This window comes from Capsicum annuum, chromosome 3 (assembly GCF_002878395.1).
Source record: "Capsicum annuum cultivar UCD-10X-F1 chromosome 3, UCD10Xv1.1, whole genome shotgun sequence".
NCBI classification, from domain to species: Eukaryota; Viridiplantae; Streptophyta; class Magnoliopsida; order Solanales; family Solanaceae; genus Capsicum; species Capsicum annuum.
This window is the reverse complement of record NC_061113.1, coordinates 154,607,867-154,634,083: the sequence shown is the minus strand read 5'-3', so window position 1 is coordinate 154,634,083 and position 26,217 is coordinate 154,607,867.

The window sequence follows — 26,217 nt, the reverse complement described above, 5'->3', positions numbered from 1 at the left end:
AATTGACGAATGGGATTTTTTGGGTCACCGCGACGCAGAGCCATCGTTTTGTCCCACTGGTTGGTACCTGAAAATTCAGCACGACGTGACATAATTGCGCTAGGCAACTGAAATTTGACAACTGTTAAATAAAATCCCTCCACGACCCGCCAAGCACCAAAATGACGGTGTTTTACGACTAGGACTTAAATTATCCATAACTGCTTGCCCGGGCATCATATTTGGGTGAATCTTATATCAAAGGAATGATCATTCAATTCCTCACACTACTAAAATGATTAACATTCCATATTTTTATAGGATTTATTGCTTTTGGATCATCTATGCATAGAAACGATGGTTTTTCGTTCTAGCCCGAAATGTAGGGTGTTACACTATCTCCCCCTCGGGATCATTCATCCTAGAATGATGGGTAAAAACGTTGAATCTTAAAGGTATGGAATTAAGTGGACATGATATGTCTTCTAAGAAGGGATATAGCATACCGATTTTTCATCACAACACTCTATCATGAAACTGAATTCTGAGCTGACTTGACTTTACTTGCTTTAAGGAGTTGATTCATGCTGAGAGTTTAGGATATCCCCCGAAATGTTTATGCTTAAATCAGACACATTAGATTTGGAAGTGATAACTTAGGTAAATACGAATCATGAGGCAACAAGATTTAGATCGTACAAAGGTATTACATTGTCTGAGTTAAAATAGCTAGAAAAATTTGAGATTATGTGTTGAACTCTTATGAACTGAGTCATGACTAAACAACTGAATTTGAAACATAATGCTTGGACTGAACTGAGCTCAAAACTTACACGGATGGAATATATTATCTTTTGGGATGGTCATACGCATTGAACTTCAGAGAGTAGGACTAGGTGAAAAGGTCGAAAACCACAGTAACTTGTCTGCCTGACTGCTAAACTGAATTATATGGGACACTTATACTTAACTAGAGTATCTCTTCAACACTCTTTCTAAAGAAGTTCTAGTAGCGTCAGGGAGCAAAGAATCTCTGACATGATTTATACAAGACATCCAACCAAGGAATCACAACAATAAGACTACTCTATAGCATGGAATACAGACATATAACTCATAAACTAGGATAGAATTACCAAACCTTAGGCAATGCAACTTCTTACTTTCGAGTTTAGCCATACTTCAAAAATACTCTCTCAACTATACTTTCCTCTTAAACACCATGCTCATTGGTTTCACTTATTTTTCTCACATGGCGACTAATATTTCCATCTACTAATGTCTAAACTGAACTAAATCCCCTCAGCATCTTCAAGCCTAACTCAAAATTAAAAGATGTACCACATAATATTGTAGTACTAGTCTGAATCATGAATTCAGTACACCCTACATTTCACAATTCCTTATCTCATGCATAATTCTTATTGCCACTCCAGCAATCACCTTCAACTTTGCATTAGACATTCACAAACACTCAAAGCATCTATTCGTATGTATACAAACATGACATTCAAGCCTATCTTCATACCTACACATGCACTTCTAAATAAACACTCATAAAGCATCTTTCTCATATTCTCTAATACTTCTATCCACAACAACTTCCCTGCACTATTCAGATGATACACATAAAATATCCTCAACTAACCAAGCCATACACGAAACTTCACCCCAAAATTCTTTTAACTTATATACTTACATAAAACAAGCACACAACAATATTTCCCAAATATAACACATAAAACTTCAACTAACCTTGACATGTTTCAAAGACTTGGACTTAATATTACTCCACAATTACTGCTTAACTCAAATAAGCACACAACTATCTTTCATCAACAAGAAATGTTTACTATTTCTCATCTAGATAACTATTCATCATCACTATCTTGACCTAAGGAAAAAGGTCACTAAAAATTGGAAAACCGGAATTCGGAACATGAGGGGAGTACTAAACATAACTTGATACCCTACTGAGGCGTAAGGAATAGATCACTCACGGTATGGACTCATTGAAGAGATCTAATATGAGGACGTACCTGATATAAATCTGAATTTTCACTGATCGTTAAGAGTATCACATGTGCACAAGAGTCATGAACTGCATGATCTGAATTTTTGGAATTCATAACTTATGAAAAGCGATTCTGACTGCATGATTCCTTATCATATGCCTGAACAAGAGTTATGATAATGAAGCTGGACATAAAGCATGAGTATGTATCGGAATAACTAAAGTAAACTGCTAAAATAAGAATAGATTTAGCATCATTCTTTCTGACGGCCAATTCCGCAATAGTTTGTCACGACCCAAACCGAGGCCCTGGCCGTGACGAGCATCCCACACCATGAAGGCCCGAACACCCTTCTAACTTGAAATCATATACATCATTCATACATAAATAAGGAAATACAGAAATTATAGCAAGGCGGAATCATGGTCTTAAATCTGATATGAATTTAGCATTTAAGAATGAAATCCAAAACTAACTAGCAACATCTGCAAACTGTCTGCGAAATCTCTACTACATGATCATTAACACAATTTGAAAACTTGACTTGGTTACTCGTTCTATCATCTCCCCCTTAGATTTACGTCATTACTCTAAGTCTGTGAACCACTATATACACTCTGGTATAAACTGAAATTACTTTACTCTAGAGTCGGGGATATAATAATACACATAAAACTAAACTTACCCTGTAAGATGGTATCTTCATGTATAACAACCAATGCTAATACCTACTACTAAGATTCAACCCTTAGGTTTCTATAGCCCCAAAAGTCATCACATAATAGCTTAGCATTCACCAACTTAGATTCTTCTAACACTAAACATGGATATCTCCAAACCTTTGATAGACCATACCACTTCTGTCATAGTCTACCAGTATCATACCTACAAACTTATATTTCTAAACCATGAGAATCAAGATTATACAAGAAGTTCAACACGATAAATCAAAACTCCTTAACTTGGATATTTAGGACACCATATACCATCTAACTAGTCTTTATCTACCTAGCAACTCAACGGCACCACTAGCCACACACAATATGTAATAGCATTAGAAAAATACCGCAACCTCATATCACCTTGGCATACTTCTAATTCATACATACAACATCATACTTCATTATGAACCAAATAAACTTAAGCCCTTGCATGCACTGTTCAAGCCTATTAGATCGCTTCCTTAAAACTAGTATCATTAACCAAGAAATAATCACATCCACCTTCATGACATCACTGCTATGCTTCAAAATCTACTACATACCTTCTCACAAGTAGTACTAGTCTACAACTACCAAAGATAAAAAAGTCAAGGGGGTAGAGTCATATAATAGACATGGTCAACCTTAATCTTATATTATAACCCCATACAATCTTATCTACTTATACGACTTTCTCACATCACACTTACCCAAGCATTCGTTTAGACTACCTTCAAATTCCACAATCAAGCTTGTATCTATAATTATAACTTACTGGCTAATCTAGACATTTTCATACTTCGAGCAAACAACAACTCACCTTAGCTAATAACTCCTACTCTACCTTCTACAAAACTAACACACAAGGACGTATCACTTTAATACCAACTCAATCTCATGCCAAAAGATTTGGCTATACATACATTCACTAAATCGCCCTTACCACTTTTCTTGCTATTACGTCTCTAAACCTCAGTTCCAACCAACATAAGAACCAATAAGATGGACAATAAGATGCTAGTGAATCAAAATAGGCCTCACACGACTTTATAGACTTTGAGTTTCAATAAATATCTTTGTTCTTTCCTCACTCTGACTTTTAACTTTGTGACTTCATATCACCAACATCTTGGTCCAACACCACTACCAATAGGTCATGACACCAACACTTAACTTATACTACTACTTGGGTGGAAATACAGTTCCAACATTTTGCTACACATCATTCCCTCTTAAGCATGACATCTGTAACATAATTTTTTTTGAAAAGGACTGAATACCCTTAATACCACCGGCTAAAAAGCACAATTTCATCATAATCAAAGCTCACACTAGAATCAATCTACTCTGAAGCACTAATGAACTATTTTCAAGTCTTTGCACAATCTTTAAATTCTCAAATGATTCAATAAAAAAGAACCATGTCATTTAGACTCTAAACTTTTATACTTGGATCACCCCAATAATGAGACATATCTAAGCACATCAAAGTAAGAAAAGAATTAGGATGACTTTACTTCTATATGGGAGACATTATAGCATGAATTAGAGTAAGAAAGAGGAATATTCTGACTCCATAGCATGAACTAGAACATGAAGAAAGGAAAACATTCCTAAATGCCTACTAGCCTCCTGCTTATAAGTGTGGCATGCTATACACGCATAAACTAGACTCTACTCAACTCAATTTAACAGAAACCCTGGGACCATGAACCGTGCTCTGATACCAAGTTTGTCACGACCCAAACTAGGGCCTGGCCATGACGGACATCCCAAACCATGAAGGCCCGGATGTCCTACTCTATCTAGTCTAGTAATCATGCACAACATTTATATTATTAAAAAAAATATAGAAATATAATCTTATACGGAAACATGGTCATTAACTTTGAGTTTTAAGACATGAGACTGAAAGTTACAATTCAAAACATCTGAATAAGATCTGACTCAGTTATGAAATCTTTACCACATCTAAAACTTTTTTGAAAACTAGGACAAGGCCCCCAGTAGACCAAAACAATATCTAATAATAGTTTTTTGAAAGTAAACAGGCATTTTGGAAGAAAGAAAGCTCACCAACTAGACACTACAATTTTGTCTGATAATATCTATTACTTTTCTCGACCCCTAGACTGAGCCTCAAAACCTGGAGAGAGGAGAGAGGTTAATACAGATGTACTGGTATGCAAAGTAATCCAAAATAAAAGAAAATACAGAAATATAATCTGATTTTTGTATTAGTCTATCTTTATTATAACATTGTCTGAGTTGGTATCATCATACCAATACTTTCAAGTTGTTATTTTGAGACATATATGATTATTTCATTCTAAAATAATGTTCAGGCGACTTGATCATGCATATAGTGTAAGAAGAGTCATATCTCAAATCATAAGTCAAAAATCATGCAAAGGCTTTCCATTCATTCAACGATTTCAATAAGTAGTGGCCAACTTCTCAAAAATATTCCTAAAGACTCTTTGTTTATCAATCTCAACAATTAAAATCATTAAAGAATTCCTCTCTCCCATTCTTAATCATCATGAATTTCACATAAGACAAATAGTATCTTGAATCATTCTGTAATCCATAAAATATAAAGATTCATAACTTGTAAATCAAATAATAAAGTAATGGGAGAGAGAGATTATATATTTCATACTCTCCATTCACAATTCATGATTTTCAATGCATACGTACATTTAGACAATTCAAAATAATTTGGGGGAAGGACTAAAGACAAAAACCATATTATCAAAGCTTTTAAAACATGAATGTATTCATAAATTCGAAAACCTCTTTCTTAAAATTGTGATTTCTATACCCATGAGATTTTAGGAAAACCCCGCGTACCTCAAATTAGAAGCTTTTGAATAATTTCTAGCTTTTGGGATTCTATACGTACGATTGATGGGTGCTTATTGAAGCCCTAGCAATGGAGATTCCAAATATTGAAGAATTAAGAAAATACCATGGTTGAATATTGATTCATTTGGATTTTTAGTTTGAAACCCTAGAGAGTGTTCTTGAGTAATTTAGATAATTGTGAATGTATTCTGGTGTCATTGGGATTAAATCTCATGTTTAGGATAATAAGGGGGTCAAAAATACCCAATATATCCTAAATGAGATTGAATAAAATATAACTGGGAGTCTAATTTAATGGGCCACCACGATGCGCCACTATCGCGGTGGCTCACTGGAAATTGCCGAATGGGATTTTTAGGGTCACCGCGACGTGGAGATATCGCATTGTCCTACTGGTTGTGACCTAGAACTTCATGTGACGTGCCATAATCACAACAGGCAATTGTAATTTGACAATTGTTAAATTGACTCCCTCCGCGACGCGCCAAACACCAAAATAACGGTGTTTTACGACTAGGACTTAAATTACCCATAACTTCTTGCCGGGGTATCGGATTTGGGAGAATCTTATATCGACAGAAATCTCATTCAATTATCCAAACTACTAAAATGATTAACATGCCATATTTTCATAGGATTTATTTCTTTTGGATCATCTACACATAGAAATGATGGTTTTTTATTCTAGCCCAAAATGCAGGGTGTTATCTTCTCTTTCAAATTCCCAAGTCAAGAACAAATATAGGGCTTAAATAGGTTGGTCATATAGGGATCTAAGTGTGGTTTCTTCTTCAAATTCTTAGTGTTATCAGGCATGTATCTCTTCCTTGAACTTGTATTTTAATATGACATGCAATGGTTTGATATTTCCATGGTTTTAATGTGTGGTTTTGGAATTTTAGTTGAGGGTTTTGGATTATTATTATTTAAATGGAATTCCCAAGGTTTATATGCATTTTTTTATTCTTTATTGATGGATTTTGGAACTAATTTGGTGCATGGGCATGGTAAAGGGAAGAGGGGTCGTGGATTTCCCTATATTTGATGGTTAATGGAATAGGAGGACATGGAATTTCCCTACTTTTAAGGGTTTTTGTATGAAATTGATATTAACCTCAACCCACTTGCATAATTTTTTTTAAAAATATGGATAATCATGTGGCTTAGCTTACTCTTCTAATCTATTGTAATGCACAAATGGCTAAATAGATAAAAATGATTTTGGAAAGTCCTTGGTGGCCATGTTTTGGCTATATATTAGGACTTAGGGTCGTGTCATTCCCCCGGGTCAATGGATAATTAGAATGGCATAATTATATAAGCTTGCAACCATAATTGGTATGACAATACCAATAGATAAGCCTTGATGGATGATTAATTGGTTTAGTGGTTGGGTTATGTGCAAATGTTTTAATTTGGGCATAAAGGAAGTTGTGTAGCTCAACATAAAGGTCTAGGTCCTGGAGGTACCAATACTAAAAACCAAGTTTGTCAACATAGGGGTCTGGATGATCGTGTACATTGTTCACACATTATATAATATACATGTATCCTAGAATTGAATGGGGTCGAGGCATTCCATGGCCTTCCATGGATATCTCTGGTTCATGCGGCTAACATGTACTGGGCCCTTCTATTGGGGGGAGAGATCTAGACCAATATAGCTTGTGGGTGTTTTTAGAATAGACAGAGTTATATAGTCTAGGTTAATAATTTTAAATCTCATGATAAATCTTTCTCCCTATCCTAGCATTATGTATATATGTATGTTTGCATATATGTGAACATACACATCGAGTTGGTTTGATTTTGAAATGACATTATTTTATCCCTACCCCAAGTTACATTCTAGTGCTCACCCCACTAACCATCCCCGTATGCTACATCTTTTCATGATGTAAGGTACTAGGTGTTTCTATTGGTGTATGTATTTTTAGGTGGTGCAGTTGTCTATAGGACTTGTGGTAAAGTGGTGACCTTCCATCCTTCGAAAAGCTTGGTCATTCTATCAGTTTTTTTCTATATTTTAGAATTAAAGATTTTACGTTAACATTATGATTTTCATTGTCATGGTCATGGTCGAAGGCATGTCCTAACCTAGCTTTATATTCAAATTTATTTAGAGGCTTATGTGCACAAGTGTGGGTTGAATAGTTGTTATTGATGCTTAGATCTTACTCAGAGAACACTAACTATCTTATATCATTGTAACACCCTAGATTTTTTGTCATTAAAAATCTTCACGTTTGAGATTACTACCATGACTACGACTTATTATGTGAGTCATCAGGTATCTATATGGGTCGTAGGACCCCAATCATCCAGTGACTAGTGTGTTTTGTCGAGTTCATATACTGATCATGACTGGCACTCAATAAGCCATCAAGAATCTAAATGAGACATATAGTGTTTTTCGTAGCCTAACCAATGTGGTGCCCAAATGTTTTTACTTTGAGAAAACTAGACCATAGGATGTAGTAATTTCTGGGTATGAGTTGTTGGGTACAACTCGTAGTTAGGCCAGTGTGCATGCCCTATGATATTGTCTATACTATGATTTTAAGGGATGACTTATTTCCAGTCCTTACGAATCATTATTTGACCCGTAGTGATTGGGAGGCCAATTTTTAGTCTTTTATTAAGAGCATTTTGGTCATTTCCCTTTTTCCCCTACTTAGACCCCACATCCATAAAACATCAAGAAGGGGTTATTTCTCTTTCTTTATCATATCAAATACACTCTTAAACTCTCTCAATTCCTTAAAGCAAGAACAAGCTAGGGTTTCTCAAGCTTAGTCAATTAGGGCTCCCAAGAGTGATTTCTCTCCATTATTGTGAAACTTTCAGGCATATTACTCTTTCGCAAATCTTAATTTATGAAAATAATATTTGTATAGATTTAAATATTAGTTTTGATATGGGTAGAGGGTTTTGGAATGGTTGAACCTTGAATTGTTTTCCCATGATTTTTGTGAGTTGTTCATGCTTTGAATTGAATGTATTTGAACTAATGGGTTGCTTAGGTGTGGGAATTAGAATGGGGGTCAAGGTACCCCCCCCCCCTCAAATTAATATTTTTAACTTGGAATTGGTTTTGAACAACTGTGTTCCTTCAACCAACTTTTGTAAATAGCTTCATATTATTGAATTGTCACTTGGATTGACTTACTGACCTATACTATTTCATTGCATAAATGGTTAAACAATGAACATGATTTTTGAAGGTATTATTGGCTATATTTTGATTTAATGAACAAAGGAGGTGGAGGCATTCCCCCAATTTGATTTGAATACTAAAGGAGGTCGAGGCATTCCTCCAACTTAATTTAATGGACAAAAGGGGTTGAGGCATTCCCCTAAGTTGATAGAATTGTGATGACATAATTATGAGATTTCAAGCTAATAATATAACAATACCAGTGGTGTTCCTTAATATTTAATTCCTTGGTTAATGAATGGGTTATGTAAAACTTGTTTTAATTTTGCTTAATGGGAGTTATGTAGAAAACCTGTGAAGGTGGGAGTCTCGAATGACTAATACTGAAAACTGATGTTTGTCGAAGTTTGGGTTGGTTTTAATGACTATGTGCATGGTTTACACTATTGATATATTTGTATCTAGGATTGATGTAGGTTTGGGGCATTCCCTAGTCTACCTTTATACCTCTAGTTTATGCGGCTAACATACACTAGGACCCTTTCAGTAGGGGAAGCTAAACACATATAGCCCTTGGTTTCCCATATATGATGACTAAGCTATATTATCCTGGATAATATTTTACTATCATGTTAAATTGTGTTCCCTATCTCGACATGTTATTTATGTATGTAAATTATAATATGTGCATGGTTTTGAATTGGATTTTAACTTGCCATTACTTAATCCCCTCTCTGAGTTACATGCTAGTGCTCACCCCGTTAACCATCCATGGATATTGTATCCCCACATGATGCAGGGTCCGAAGGTATTTGTAGTTTTCCTGTGTAGTGATAGGTGATCATTTGTGTCATAGACTTCTTTCGAAAGTCATGTACTTCTTTTGAAAGGCCCATTGCTTTTTGGTTTAGTTTGTGTCATAGACTATTTCTCATGGTTTTCTTTTTGGACATTGTCGAAGGCATATCCCGATTAGAGTGGTTTTGGTCTATTTAGAGGCTTTACGGATCACTATGGATTGGGATTTGGTATTGCGAATTCTTAGTACATTCTTATTATTATTTATTCTATCTTGTTATATATTTAGAATTCATCCGCTGCTAGATATATTGAGTTTTATTGACTAGGCAAAAGGGGTGGTCTCCGGCCCTAGGTGGACTTGAGATAACCATCACGCCCGAGCCCTGGTTTGGGTCATGATAATATTGGTATTAGAGCCTAGGTTTTGTGGCATTGAGTGTCCACAAAGTTGTGGATAGAGTTTTTTATTAGTATGTAGCTCGCCATACTTATAAGGGAGAGAGAATAAGGTATATAGAAATATTTCCCTTTCTTGTGATCTAATGTCGAGCTATAGAGTCTAAGGTCTTGAAATTTCCTTTACTTCCATTTGCTCGCATTTTGGGTCATGCCTCTCTCAAGATCTGATGCTCATTAAAACTTATCTGTCCTCTCTAATGTTAATATAGATGGAACTCGTCCTACTGATGGGGTGCAAACCTGATCTAGGGTCCCAGCTCCTGATTATATTTCCCTTCATAGAGTTCATATGGTCCCTACAAGTCCTCCTAAGTATCCTCGAGCCATTGATGTTCATGCCCCACTGCCCCAAGGAGACATTTCTAATGTTAAGTTTCATCGATCTATTTATTTGCTGACTTTGTTAGTGACTTCTCTATCTTATTAGCCTAATTATGTTTGTTCTATTACTCTATCTTCTGAGGTTACTAGAGTAGGCCAGTTCATGAATCTGAATTCTCTGACCTTTATTAGATCTAAGGTTTAAAATAATCCTTAAGGTTTTGTGGATGAGATGGAGAAGATATCCAGGGTGATGCATATTTCTGAATTTAAAGGCATGGAGTTTGTCATATATCAGTTGAATTATGTGACATATCAATGGTATGAAGAGTAGCATCAGTCAAGGGGCGACAATGTGGAATTAGCACTATGGGATGAGTTTTCTAGTTCCTTCCTGGATTATTTCTTTTCTCAGGAGCTAAGAGAGGCAAAAGCTGAGGAGTTTGTGAATTTGAAACAAGGTAGGATGACTGTGAAAGAGTATGCCCTGAAATTTCATCTGTTGTCCTTTTATGCTCCTAAGCTAGTGTCTAACATGATGGCTAAGATAAGAAAGTTTGCTTCGATCTTAACTCAAGACTTTGTGTTGGAGTGCAAGGCCACCTTGCTAAAGAGTGACATAAATATCTCCAGACTTATGGTTATATATAAAAATTAAGGGGGGAGAGAAGAAGCAAGACAAAATTAGGGAGAGGTAGAGTAAGAAATTCAGGTATTATAAGTAAGGTAGAGGTCAGTAGAATAGTAGTAAAGATGGCAGGCAAAGATTGAAAAAGAAGAGGGGAAATTTTTGATCTTATGCTATGGTTAGTGCTCCGTATCCTAAGTCATCCAATGATCATAACTTTTAGAGAAACAGTGGGTTTTAGGCACAAGGTGCCTAATCTCAGGCTAGTAGGGCCTAGTCAGCTTTATCATATCCTCTTTATAGATTTTATGGTCAGTTGCATTGTGGTTTTTGTGATGAGGGGAGCAATAAGTGTTTCAAATATATCTAGCCTAGAAATATTAAGAGGAGCTATCCTTTTGGTGATGTTGCTACTAGGGATAATAAAGTCCATGTTGCTACTTCTTTAGCTTCAACAATAAGTTATACTACTTTTGGCTTTGGCACCGATTGGAATCATTGGTATGCTCTTGCCACCCATTAGGAATCTAAGGATTTTCCTGATATTTTCATTGGTATGCTATAACTCAGCTCTTAAGATATGTATTTCTTACTTGATCTGGGGTCTTCTCTTTCTTCTATGACCTCGTATATGGCTGTTCATTTTGGTTTTGTACTTGAGCGTATTCTTGATCCCTTTTGTATCTACCCCAGTTGGCAGCTCTATTTTGGCTAGGAGAGTCTACAGGGATTGTGTGGTATCTATTTATGGTAGAGAGATGTTAGTGGATCTGATAAAATTGGATATATTAGACTTTGATGTCATGTGGAGGGATGGATTGGATCCTTTTATACTATGCCTCTCTTGATTATAGAACCTGAATGACTAGTTTACAATTCCCAAATGAACCAGTGATTGAGTGGGAAGGGAGTTCCCTAGTACCTAAGGGAAGGTTCATTTCTTATTTAAGAGCCCCAAAATTAATTTTTAGGAGGTTTCTGTATCACCTAGTTTGGGTTAAATATTTGAACAAAGAGGGTCCTACTTTGTAATTTTTCTATATAGTCAATGAATTTTTTGAAGTGTTTCTCTATGATCTTCTGGGTATTCCTCCCGGTAGGGAAATAGAATTTGGGATTGACCTTTTTCCAAATACCTATCCTATCAATATGCCTTCTTATGAAATAGCTCTGATCGAGTTAAAAGAACTTAAGGAGAAATTGAAAGATCTTCTTGATAAGGGTTATATTTGTCCTAGTATTTCCCCGTAGAATGCTCTGGTACTCTTCGTGCATAAGAATGATGGGTCCTTTTAAATTTGTATAGATTACTATCAGTAGAATAAGGTGACAATGAAGAATAAGTATCCCCTTCCTAGGATTGATCATCTATTTGGCCATATTCAGGGTGCTAAGTACTTTTCTAAAATTAATCTTTGGTTGGGTTATCATCAGTAGAAGATGGGGGAGGTATATATCCCTAAGACTATTTTTCATATTCTATATGGCCATTATGAGTTCTTGGTCATGTTTTTTGGATTGACTAATGCCTCGGTGATGATTATGGACCTTATGAACTAGGTATTCCATTAGTTTTTGGACTTATTCGTTATTGTGTTTATTGATGACATATTAGTATATTAAAAAAGCGAGAAGGATCATGCCAATCAGTTTTGCATAGTGTTGCAGATTATTAAGGATTAGCGATTATATGCTAAGTATTGGAGGTGTGAGTTCTGGTTGAAAACTGTGACCATTTTTGGTCATATTGTCTCTAGCGAAGGGATCATGGTGGATTCACAGAATGTTACGGTGGTTAAGAAGTGGCCTAGACCCATGAATCCAGCTGATATTAAGAGCTCTTAGGTTTAGCCAGGTATTATAAGAGATTTGTGAAGAGTTTCTCTTTGATCGTTGCTCTATTGATGAAGCTGACTCAAAAGAAGGTGAAGTTTTTATGGTTTAATGATTGTGAGGGTAGCTTTGAGAAGTTAAAGGATAAGTTGGATTTAGGTTGGGTATTGACCCTATCCAAAGGTATTGATGCCTTTGTTGTTTATTATGATGTGTCCCATATGGGATTGGGTTATGTGTTGATGCATCCTAGCAAGGTAGTTGCATATGTCTCTAGGAAGTTAAAGGTTCATGAGAAGAATTATCGAACTCATAACTTGTAAATATTAGTTGTTGTCTTCACTTTAAATATTTGGAAACATTAGTTGTACGAGGTTTATGTTGACATCTTCTCATACCAATAGATATTACAGTATGCGTTCACCCAGAAGAAGTTGAATCTCAAGCAAAGGAGATGGCTTAAGTTACTCAAAGACTACGACATAAGTCTCCATTATCATCCAGTTATAACTAACGTAGTTGTTGATGCTCTTCGTAGGTTGTCCATGTGGATCTTGTTTCATGTAGATGAGGAGAATCAGGGATTAGTGAATGATATTCACTTGTTTGCTAATCTTGGTGTTTGTCTTTTGGATTTCGAGAATGGGGGTGTGTTTGTTCAAAAGGTGGTGAAGTTATCGCTTGGTGCTGAGGTGAAGGAGAAGCAGTTCTTGGATCCTCTCTTAATATGGTCTTAAACTGTGTGTTCGCGATGTTAATGGGGTATGATAGAGGATCTTAGTTGAAGCTCATGAGTCAAGGTACATGTTAAATCCTAGTTCAACGAAGATGTATAATGATTTGAAAGAATCTATTGGTGGAATAACATGAAAAGGGATGTGGCTAATTACATGGTGTGTCAGCAAGTGAAGGCGGAACACTTAAGGCCTGGTGAATTTTCCCAAGAGATTGAGTTGCCCATATGGAAATGCGAGGTAATTAATATGGATTTTATTAACAGTCTTCCATTATCTCGCCATCAGTTTGATTTGATTTGGGTCATCATGGATAGGATGACCAAGTTTGCTCATTTCTTAATAGTGAAGACTAACTATTCGACAACAAATTATGCTAAGCTCTTCATTCAGGAGATCATCAAATTGCATGGTGTGCCTATTTCTATTGTATCTGATCAAGGTGCACAATTCTCATCTCTCTTTTGGAGGTCTTTCCAAAGAGGTTTGGGAACTAAGGTGAACCTTAGCACAGTTTTCCACCCTCATATGGATGGACAAGTGGAGAGGATTATTCATATTTTGGAAGATATGTTAAGATCTTTTGTGCTTGATTTTGGTGGTAGTTGAGTTGATCATTTACCTCTCATAGAGCTTGTATCTAATAATAGCTTCCAGTCTAGTATTGGGATGGCTCCTCTCAAGGCCCTTTATGGTAGGAGTTGTAAGTCTCCTATTGAGTGGTTTGAGGTTTGTAAGAACAGGTTGTATAGTCCTGACTTAGTTCACCAAGCCATGGAAAATGTGAAGGTGATTTGTATAGACTTAAGACTTCATAGAGTCTCCAAAATTCCTATACGGATGTGAGACGTAGGGAATAGAGTTTGATATAGGTGATTGGGTGTTTTTATGGTGTTTCCCATGAAAGGAGTGATGAGGTTTCTAAAGAAGTAAAAGCACAGTCCTCGATATGTTGGCCCGTACTTGATTTTAAAGTGAGTAGGCAATGTGTCTTATGAGTTGGAATTGCCTTCGAGTTTGGGTTCTATCCATCTTGTGTTCCTTGTTTCAATGTTGAAGAAGTGCATGGGTGATCCTTCCTTGATTGTTTCTTTGGAGAGTATTGGGGTTTTAGATTCCTTATCGTATGAGGAAGTCTCGATTGAGATTTTGGATAGGCAAGTCTATCGATTAAGGACTAAGGATGTGGCTTCGGTGAAGGTTCTATAGAGGAATCACAAGTTTGAAGAAGCTACTTAGGAATCTGAAGAGGACATGAAGTCTAAATATCCATTCTTGTTTTTCACTTTGGATAATCGTGCTTAAGGTATGTGCATTCCTTAATATCTTTGTTTTCTGTCTTTGTTAAAGAAAATTGTGGTTGTGTTCTATGATAAATAGAGCTAAGGGATGGCTTGCTTTATTATTCGGGGATGAATGGTCCTAGGTGGAGAATGTAACACCCAAAATTTTTGGTCCATAAAAATGCTTGACCTTTGAGCTTACTTCCCTGACTACGCCTCATCATACGAGTTGTAAAGTGTCTATACAGGTTATAGCACCCTAATTATAAGGTGACCAATGTGTTTGGTCGAGTTCCTTCTCTAATCGCGATTGGTACTCAACGAGTCATCAAGACTCTAAATGAGTTGTATAATGCTTTCTATAGCCTAACCTACTTGGTGCCCAAATGTTTCTTCTTTGACAATAACTATACTATATGAGTTGTAATGTCTGAGTACGAGTTATAGGGTATGACTCATAGATAGACCAGTGTGCATGCCCCATGATAATATCAGACTACGAGTGTAAGGAACGACACGTATCCAGACGTCATGTGACCCATAGAGACCGGACGACTAATTTTTAGTCTGTTATTAGGGGCATTCTGGTTATTTCCCAATTTTCCCTACTTAGACCCCATATCCATAAAACATCAATAAGAGGTTATTTCTCATCTTTATCACATCAAATACACTTTTAAACTATCTTAATTCCCCAAAGCAAGAATAAGCTAGGGTTTCTCATAATTGGTCAATTAAGGCTCCCAAGGGTGATTTTTGTCCATAGTTGTGATACTTTCAATCATGTTACTCTTCCCCAAATATTAATCTATGAAAAGCATGTGTTTTAAATAGTTTATTTGTATGGATTTGAATGTTGATTTTGATATGGGTTGAGGGTTTTGGATTGGTTGATTCTTGGATTATTTTTCATGGTTTTCATGAGTTGTTCATGCTTTGAATTGAATATTTTTGAACAAATGGGGTGCATGGGTGTGGGAATTGAAATGGGGGTAGAGGTATCCCCTCCCCCACCCAAATTGATATTTTGAACTTTGAATTGGTTTTGAACAATCGTGTTTCCTCAACCCACTTATGTAAATGACATTGAATTGTGGAATCATCACTTGGTTTGACTTACTTACCTATACTATTGTATTGCATAAATGGTTAAATAATAAACATAGATTTTGAAGGTCTTGTTGACTATGTTTTAATTTAGTGAACAAAAGAGGTTGAGGCATTCCCCTTATTTGATTTGATAAACTAAAGGAGGTCGAGGTATTCCCCCAACTTCATTTAATGAACAAAGGGGGTCGAGGCATTCCTCTAAGTTGATGGAATTTTGATGGCATAATTATGAGCTTGCAAGCTAAATGGTATGATGGTACCTGTGGTGTGCCTTAATGTATAATTTCTTGATTACTAATGGGTTATGTGAAACTTTTTTTAATTAGGGTTAATGGGGGTTATGTAGCTAAGCTATGAAGGTGCGACTCTCGATGACTGATACTGGAACCTCATGGTTGCGGACGTGAGGGTTGGTCTTAATGACTGTGTCCATGGTTCACACTATTGATATATTTGTATGTAGGATCGATGTAGGGCCAGGGCATTCCCCGGTCTTCCTTGATACCTTTGGTTCGTGCATCTAACATGCACTGGAGCCCTTTCAATAGGGGGAGTTGGACCCATATAGCCCGTGGGTGCTTATATGATGGCTGAGCTACATAATCTAGGATAATGTTTTACTATCATGCTAAATTGTGTTCCCTATCACGGCAGGTTATTTATGTATGTATATGATGATTTGTGTATGGTTTTGAATTGGATCTTTATATGGCATCATTTTATCCCATCCTTGAGTTACATGCTAGAGCTAACCCCACTAACCATCCTCTAAAGCTGTATCCCCACCCTATACAAGGACTAAAGGCCCTTCTACTTTTCCTGTACAATGATAGGTGATCTCGGGGTTGTTCGTGAGTCATCTTGAAATGGTGAGCCTCCTCTTCTGAAAGGCCCGTTGCTTTTTTGTTTAGTTTATGTCATAGACTATTTCTCATGGATTCTTTTTGGCTATTGTCGGGGGCATGTCCCTACTTAAAGTGGTTTTGGTCTGTGTAATGGGTTTTTGGATTAATGTGGATTGGAATTTTGTATTGTAAATTCTTAGCACATTCTTATTATTGTTTATTCTATCTTATTATATGTTCAAAATTCATCTGCTGCTAAATGTATTGAGTTTTGTTGACTAGGCAAAGGGGTGGTCTCTGGTCCTTAGTGGACTTGAGATATCCGTCATGCTCGGGCCCTAGTTTGGGTCGTGACAATCATGTTTCATTATCTTCCACTATTATTTTGGATAATATTTTAGGACAGGCTATGGGGGTAGTCTCCGGCTCTTAGTGGGCTTGAGATACCCGTCATGACTAGGCCCGGGGTTAGGTCATGAAAATTTTGGAAGATATGCTCCATATGTGTGTTATGAACTTTTTAGGATAGTGGAAGAAAGATTTAGCCTTAGAGGAGTTTACTTATAATAATAGATATCAATGAGTATCGGGATGGAAGTATTTGAGGCATTTTTGATCTTTGATTGGCTGATGAGAGACTGTCACACTCCTATTTTTTACCATCGCATCCCCGCTAAGGAGTTGGTTTTAGAGTATGGGATTTTCCAATTAAAGTAATATTTGAAAAGGAATTTTTTTTTATAGAGTCGCCACTTGAATTGTGTTTGGGTGTCCCAAGTCACCTTATTAAATCTCCAGTCAAAAGAAAATGACTCTTTTTTTCTGGTTTATGAACTAGAAATCCGGATAAGAAATTTTGTTGACTGCCGGAATGGTGTAAGGCACCCCTTGAGTCTCATAGTTCTAGCACGGTCACTTGAATAACTTATGTTTGTCTTAAATTAATCTTTTGGATAAAAACTATTTGTTAGCCTGAAAGTTACTTATATCCCACTTTTTATTTATTTTAAATTATCTTATTAGTATATTAATGTTTGGCTTACCGGTAGCAGTACTTTCCAGCCTTACCACGAGTTTTAATGTATTTGTCACGCCTTTGGGGGCATTTATGGATCGTTTCTATATACCAAGTCTAAATAAGCATCTAACATGTTTAAAATCTACCCAATCCAATTAGATCGGCTTCAATAATATGTTAGTTTTATTCTCATAAATGGTCAGTATCAGGGTTTTCTGACTTCATCGTTAATTATCACTTACATATTAAACTTTTAACTTCTTTGAGTTATTAACCCAACTCATTCTATTGTAACTTAAATATTCAAATGTAACATGATTCGACATGACGAGAGTTATTCTAGGATAACATATTTGATCAAATCAACAATACAAATAAATTTTCAAAGCATAAATATGTGCAAGATAGAAGTAATAAACAAACAAAATGAGTTACTACCTTAGAGATGACCATTCAAGATTTTTTTTTTAAATCCAATTTTAACTAAGAAAAATCCAACAACCATATTTATAAGCAAGAGTCATGCATAAATTAAGATATTTTTATATTTGCCTAATTTTATCACCTCAACTACTTCATATTATAACATCAACAACATAAATAAGTTGAACACATAAATTTGAGCAACTTCATAATTTTGGAATCAAGTCGTGCATAATTGTAATATTAAATTACACAAGAAAATTGAGGGGTAACTTTTGAGAAGATTAATTCACAATAGTTAAGACACTTAATCTACTGATTTTAAAATTTAATAAATTACTAACTTTCAAGAACAATAAACCCAAAATCGCGAATGAAACCTCAAAGTAATTTCCTTATTTGCTTTTGCTGGTGCTAATTTTGGGCTTGAGGGAGTATTTTTTTTTTTTAGGAAGGACTGTTTCTAGTTTGCTAGAATATTTTTTTCATGTAGGGAGTATTCTTGGTCTTTCTTTTGTTTTCTCTCCTACCTCTTTTTTAGCAAAAAAAATCTCTAACTTTTTCTTTTACCTTCCCTTCTGCATTTGTGTAAAATCTATGTTCTTTTCTTTCTTCTCTAAAACGTTGTTGTTCTCTCCCCTTTTCTCTTTGTCTCTTTTTTTCATGCATGTGTGTGTTGTGCATGATTATATGTAGGAAAACATTATGGGAGTTGTCTTTGAGAGAGGTAGTGAGGTGTGTGTAGGGAGAAATTGGGAGAGGTTGAGGTATTAGTGGGGAATTGGGAGGAGGTTGGGTAGTTTCATTAAAATAATATTTTATGTTTTATTATTTTTTTAAACATAAAAGAATTAGCTAATTAACTTTTTATACTAAGAAAATATAAGAAAAGTTTATAACTAGCCTAATAAAATATAATTAAGAAATAGTAAAATTACTAGTTTATTTATTAAAATCTAAATTAAAGGAAACTAATTTTTTTAAAAGTTTTCTTTTCTTTTGAAAAAATAAAAGCATAACTTATCTAAAAATAAGACTCTTCTTTTTGTACTTTTCAAATATTTTAAATGAGCTTAGTGAAAATAAGATAAAATCAAAAATATCTATTCTAAATCTAAAAGAAATATTCAAGCACTAAAATGGAAAAAACCATAGCTTTGATTACAAATTAGGTGTTTACAGAATGCCCCTCTTTGCTGGGGAACATGAAGAGTTTTCAAGCAAAGAAGTAAATATGACTAATTTTTGACCTATTGAAAAGTAAAATCTAAATAATAGAAAAAAGGTGTGACCGAATCCTAGCTTTGGACAGCCTACATATCTCAGGTTATAAGAGAATCAGGGCATGTGTAGTTCAAATGTGTGTAGGAGTGGAAGGATGAGTTAGAGAGTCTAGTGAGGTCCCTTCGAGGTTTCAGTCTGTGGCTCCTTTTATTACATCAGAGATAAAAATAAAACTAGAAAGAAAAAATACAAGATCATATCTATTCTACTTGTCTCGATTCTCTTGCTTCAAATCTTCCTTTTGGATCATCAGTTGTTGCCTCACTATCTTCAGGTGTGTAATTTGATCTAAAAATGTAATCTTGAAGTTAGGATTTGAGACTTGAGCTTGAAAATTGGATCGAGTCGTTGACACTCCCCCAATGAATAGTTCATAGAATATTTTTGGATGTTTATTCTCTTGATCAGAAGCTAAGAAGATGACTCTTGGGATGTTTGGCCGCTACGTATGTAAAGCTGACTCTAACTATCTTTGAAATTGAATATTCTTCTATACTCTGACCGAATGTGGCATTTCATTCTTGGACATCAAATCTTTGTTTTGCGGATAAATCTACAAGCCATCAAATAAAAATAAAATAAAGACGAATAAAATTTTCTACCCCGATTTGCACTAGAAAAATTTTGTGACTTATTAGAAAAGCTATAAACTAATTACATAAATGAAAAAGTTGAAAATTCAAGAAATCTAAGCTCAGAACAAAAATAAAATAAAACTCTTATTCTAAATAATTCAACCAAGAGATGTTATACCCTGTGAATGCATGAAAAAAAATTAGTGACTTTACTTCTTAAAATGTGTTTAGGGGATGTTGTACCCTATGAAGGCCTGAAAAAGAAAAATAGAATTTTTTTTTCTAAAAATGCTATCGGAAATATCATACCCTGTGAAAACTTAAAGCAAAAAAGAAAAATGATATTGCTTCCTAAAATGGAAACTAGAGAATATCGTACTCTATAAAGACTTAACAAAAAAGACTAAGGGGTTTTGTTACCTAAAATTACAACTAGGGGATGTTATCACGCCATCTAAAGATTTAAAAAATAAATATATGGAGTTTTGTTCCCTAAAATGACAATTAGGGAATGTCATACACTATAAAGACTTAAAGAAGAAAAATAGAAGAGTTTCTTTCCTAAAATGACAACTAGGGGATGTCGTTCTCTATGAAGACTTAAAGAAGAAATATAGGGAGTTTTATTCCCTAAAATGACAACTAGGGAATGTCATAACCTATAAATACGTAAAAAAAATAGCAGAGTTTTTTTTCAAAAATGACAACTAGGAAATGTCATACCCTATGGAGATATAAAGAAGAAAATACGAAATTTTGCTCCCTAAAATGGAAACTAGAGAATGACGTACCCTGTGAAGACACAAAGAAGGAGATTTTATGCCATAAATAATAACTAGGGATGTCGTACCCTATAAAGACTTAAGGAAGAAAAAAAATAAGAGATTTTGTTTCCTAAAATGTCAACTAGGGAATGTCATACCCTATGAAGACTTAAAGGAGAAAATAGGAAATTTTATTTTCTAAAATGATAACTAGAGAATATCGTATCTTATAAAGAATTAAAGGAGAAAATAGAAAATTTCATTTCCAATAATGAAAACTAGGATGTCATGACCCAAACCAAGGCCTAGTCGTGATGGGTATCTCAAGCCCACCGTGAGCCAAAGACCATCCCTTTAGCCTAACATCAAAAACATAGTAAAATAATACAACGGAAGACAACCATAGATGATGATAAGAAGAACAGATAATTAAATGTAAACTCTATGAATAAAATCCAAAATCCAACCCACACTTGTCCACAAAAGCCTCTAAAAATAGAATATAAACTAAGTCGGGACATGCTCTCGACTATGACCAAAAGAATAAAAAGTGGACTACTAAACAATAGTGAAAACAATAGCACTGGCATGTAACTCAGGAAAAGTGATAAATAATGCCAATTCCAAAAATAGACAAAACCATATGCACAACAACTATATACATATATAGGATGTTGAGATAGGGAAAAAGGTCATGAAAATAAGAGTTGAAGCCATTAACCTAAACTATGTAGCTCGTTCCATCCTAAAGCGTAATGACCCTTCAAGTCAGTTCTCATATTTCCTCTTATCTTTGTTATTAGGGCTTCTCCATAGCTCCCCCAGTTATTTATGACTTGCTGGGACTTACAGATGGGTTATCGGGCAATTTTTTTGGTTTTTAAAACCAATTCCCAAAGTATTCTCTAGTTCCAAATGTCCACCAAGTGAAATATTCAATAAAATGATCTATGATACAAATTTTTACTGCGCCAACAGCTCCAAAATATCGATTTTAGGCTAGGTAGACCTTTTTATCATGTCCTAATGCACCTGAGCTCATTTTGACCTGTAGGTCAAAAAAATAAAGATTAGGAAATATAGGTATGGGACCCACATTAAAAGAAAAAACCTTTGAATTGAAATCTGACTTTTCCAATGCTTTCGAAATGCCGAATATGGTGGGGTTAAAAATTGGATTCCAAGCAAATCCAGAATCTTGGCCAAAACTTGGAAAAATTCCAAGTTTCAAATGTCATCTGTGATGGCAAAGGATAGTACGATCACGGTGCGCACCCTATGGAGATTGCCCTTGCGCGATCGCGGCCTATTGAGGGCAATCTCTGTATTTCTTTGCCTGGGAGTCTATAAAAAGAACCTATGGTCGTGATTTAGGTTATTTTTTATTCATCTTTGAGAGCCAAAAAAACATAAATATGTATGATAACTCAGAATTGAGTTGTGGCTTAGAAGCTTGATTATCATCTTTTATCGCAAATATCTTCGAATTTAAGGTGAGAATTCTTTGAATTCATGCTTGAATTTCATAGTTTGCACCCAAAACCCTAATTTAGCGTAGGGATTGATATTAGCCCCAAATTATATTTGTTTTCATCTATTCTTGATAGTTATGAATCGTTGTTCATGTATGAACGTTGATTTGACCTCGAAAGTGTGATTTTCCAATAAGTGGGACCCATTTAGGTTTTTGGTGTCGTTTTGGGACATGAAGAACAATGGGTCAATATGGGTATGTTATTCTCATATTAATGAATAGAGTATGATTATTATAGTGTAATGGCATTTTGGGCTTGAGTAATGAAGATGAGCTCTTGATGGGTGATTTGAGGATTTGCGGTTTGGCTTTGAGGTAGGCTTATACCTACTCATCTTCGAAGATGATATATTTTATATATATGGAATGTAAATATGAATATTAGTATTTATTATGAGTCAAATCACTTATTCTTAATTATTGGTGTAGGGGAATTAGATGAGGGTTTTAGACCCATAAGGTGGTATATTTGTGACTCTTAGAATCCTATTGTCTTCTCCCTAGATTGGACTAATTTGTTGCATTGATATGCTATAATTCTTGGTTTGACATATAGTTTAAGTGTTGGAATCATGGTTAGCATGATTAAACTTGGTTGGGCTAGTCTAGTGATTTTTAAATCATAATTTGGATAGAGTTGACTTGAATGCCCATGTTTTTAGACAAAATTCTTATCTTAGGATTGGTTATAGCTTACTTGACATGTAGAAGTTGAAATAGATACCTTACACTAGTTGGACCACAGTTTACCTAAATATGGTAATTGAAGATTAGAAGTGGGTTCATCTGACCCACTTAGGTTAAGACTTATGTTAGCCATTGTGGACTTAGTCACGGATGTTAGTCATAGTTGAGACTAATGAGCCTTATCTATGGGATTGTCTTGGTTATTTGATGGAGAATGATGTACTCTCCCCCCGTTAGAGGCTAATGACTTATGGCCATGATGTTGGGCCTATAGGAATGTATTTCCTCTTAGATATATAAGTTGGGCCTTTAGAGATGATATTCCTCTTAGATATGCTAATTGGCCCATAGAGATGCTATTTCTTCTTAGAATTGATATTTGGACCATAGATATGCTAATTCCTCATATATATTACAAATGGCCTTTGGAGATGATATTCCTCATTGTCATGATATATGATCTATAGAGGCAAGATGTTAACTGATATTATGCCTCCTAGATGTGAGATGCCTCCTGTAGGTGAGATGGTTATAAATATGCTAAATAGCTTATAGAGATGCCATGCCTCGAGAATTTTTTAGGATTATAAATATGAGATAAATTATAGTTATGATTATTGATATTAGTTTCAAATATGTACGTAGGGATAAGGTCATGATATTGATATTATGATTATTCTGGACACATTATTGGGCCAAAGGCCGTGTTATGATTTTTTTTGGATATTCGGAAAGTAATTACCCTTGTAAATGATACAATTGCAGTTTATGAGTATATAAAAGTTTATATACATATTTTTATGGGATAGGGCAAACAAAGATGTGGTATGATGTTTATGTTTCCAATGGTTAGATACTGGTGATGGCATGCATAGATTCGGTACATTCATGATTATTGCCAAAATGATTGATACAATTCCAATTAGATTATAATCTTATTATTGTTGTCACTAACTAAGTGCTAAAGCCACTTTCTACCTTAAAGTTGATTTCCTCACAATAATAATCGCCTAATTTAATGAGTAAATTATAGATGTAAAAGAGGTTAATAATGATGTTTTATGAATTTGATCGAGATATATTCTGGTCCATGATTTGACAATACTAACTACTTCGGTCATGAGATATCCCGACTTTTTCCACATTTTTATAGAGATTTTGTCCTAAAGTTCAGTCTGGGCAACAAACTCGCATATTCACACTCTTTAGCCAGGGCTTGTATCACGATCCGATTTACGAGTGATGATGGCACCTACTAATTCCCACCAAAAGAAAAGTCAATACCATTACCCAGAGATAATGCAATAGGTTAATTATTCCAGAAAGGCCCAACATAGGCTAAATCTAAGGACATCAATTGTAAACATAAGGGTTCTAGATAGAATAAATAGTCATATAAAATACCAATCCCAAAACCTGGTAGAGCTAGTACAAGAGCAACTAGTGGTATCAATACAATTCCAAATATAAAATAGTTAATACATCTGTCTCGAATGCTAAAGACTGATTACAAGAAATGGAAGGAAATCGGGTGACTCAAACTCCAAGAGATCATCCTATCACCAAAAATCAATCACTAAAAGAATCACGATTAATGGTAATAGCTAATACTCGAATCTACACCAAAAAGGTACAGAAGTGTAGTATAAGTAACAAAACAATAGGTACTCAGTAGGCATCATCAACCGAAGGGGATAAATCATGATATAAGAATGATAAAGTGCAAGATAATCATAACTAAGTTAAGTTACAGAATCAAACCTGAATCATCTCTTTCATCATTGTTTATAATAAGTAAATAATTCAAAATAACAGTATAAAATAAGGCATCAACGCATGCCAATATCATCGTACATAATAGCATAAAATATCAAAATAACAATATAACATAAGGTATCAACACATTCCAATATCGTCCAGCATAAGGAATAAATGATTCAAAATCACAAAGCAACACAAGTACAATCATAAGCAAACACAAGCAAGAAGTTCGTGCCCATACACCAACTAGCTCATAAAGTAAAGAGCTCATCATATCGTCCCATACCACCGGAGAGTACATCCAAGAAAGCATTAAGTAAAGAACCCATCAAGGCATCCCATACCACCAGAGAACACATCCAAAAGAATATAAAAGCATCAATTTATCAATATAAATTTAACCAACTTTCTCATTACCCATAATTTTCCACAATTTTCATCAAACGGCAATTTGGCAACATTCATAATCATCACCAATAATCATAATTGAATAACTTATACTGTTATACTCATAATCGTAACCCTACCACTAAGTATGTATCTATCTCCTCAATACACTCTATTCACTCATTATTTTCTAGACAACGCTTATTACTAAACCAATTACTTACTAGTCATCATATAACCCTTAATTATTTTAAATCCATTATTCATCACATAATAACTATTCAAGGGTCAATGACTAACCATTATTCACTAATTAGCCAATATCAAGCACCTAGTCAAGGTTCGTCACTAGATCATATTCGACAATTAACCAATATTCATTTCTAGCCAACATAATGCCACTAGTCACCATCTAACAGAAGACCACTAAGTACCCTTTATACACTTATTCATCTTTCAACAAATATCTCTTATTAACTAGCATTATTAGTCCACAAATCCTTATTAAAATATTAATCAACACCATAAACTTAGCCATCAATAGCTACTAATTATCACTATTGCTAAGTCCATTATCACTAACCACCATAATAAGTTAATCATTCCTATTAATATCCATCAATTCCGCTAGTCCTCTTTATAACTAAGGTTCATGAATCCACTAGTAACTATTAGCCACATAAGTAATATCCACCATTAAGCACCTTTTATCCTTAAATCAACAACTATACAAATTTATACCTTAACTCACTAGAAGACTATAACCGACACCTCTAAGATCAATATTATAGCCAACTACATAAGAACATAAATAAATATATAATTTTCTTACATAGGGCTAGCCGAACTTGAATCAGTAGGTGCACACGTAAGAACATCAATAAAATTTATTCTCCGACCTTACTGAGCATCATTATATCATCAGCATATCCTTTGAACTTAAATCGAGTATCAATATCATAATCATATCTTTCAGACTCAAACCGAGTATTGATATCATAATTATATCCTCTGGACTCGAACTGAGTATCGATATTATAATCATATCCT